The 603-nt window shown below is 46.9% G+C and overlaps 1 protein-coding gene across 2 annotated transcripts in view; it reads right to left on the reverse strand.

The window, feature by feature from the left end:
- ATP1A3 (ATPase Na+/K+ transporting subunit alpha 3) overlaps positions 1 to 603 on the reverse strand; it is an 18,237-nt gene that overhangs the window by 12,755 nt on the left and 4,879 nt on the right. The window lies entirely within an intron of this gene.

The following is a 603-nucleotide window of genomic DNA, read 5'->3' on the forward strand; positions in this document are numbered from 1 at the left end:
CTGCTGAATGATTCCACTGATGTGAAGTGCAAAAGCTACACTGTTTGAAGCCAGTCTATCCTAGGGGTAACCCTGGGGTTGGAGGGGAGGGGCTGAACAGGTCTTGAGGGGGCTTCTGGGGAACTAGATCTGGGTGCAGCTGACCTGGGGTGTGTTCAGTTGCCTCCAGCTCATCAGGCAGCCTTCATATGTGCAACTCTTATTTGTATAGTGTAGGTCAATAAAAGGCCTTTGACTTAGAGTAGCTTTGAATATGCTAATATGGAAAACTTTGCAGGATCTATTAAGTAAAAGCATCAAGGAACAGAATAGTATTCCTAGGATGGTCCCTTCTGTGTACCCTGAAAACAATTACTACACACGTGGCAATATGCCCACCGTTGCCTGGAACAGGGCAGAGAGCCTGCTTCTGGAGGGGGGCTGACGGCTGGACAGTGGGTCGGGACTGTTATTTTATTTTTTAACTATTTTAATGTATTCTTTAGACTTTTTACCATGAGGTTGTGCTTCTTAATTTTGTAAGTTAACTTCAAAAATGATAGGGCTGGGCTTCCCTGGTGGCGCAGTGGTTGAGAGTCTGCCTGCCGATGCAGGGGACACGGG

This window comes from Lipotes vexillifer, unplaced genomic scaffold (assembly GCF_000442215.2).
Source record: "Lipotes vexillifer unplaced genomic scaffold, Lipotes_vexillifer_v1.1 scaffold371, whole genome shotgun sequence".
NCBI classification, from domain to species: domain Eukaryota; kingdom Metazoa; phylum Chordata; class Mammalia; order Artiodactyla; family Lipotidae; genus Lipotes; species Lipotes vexillifer.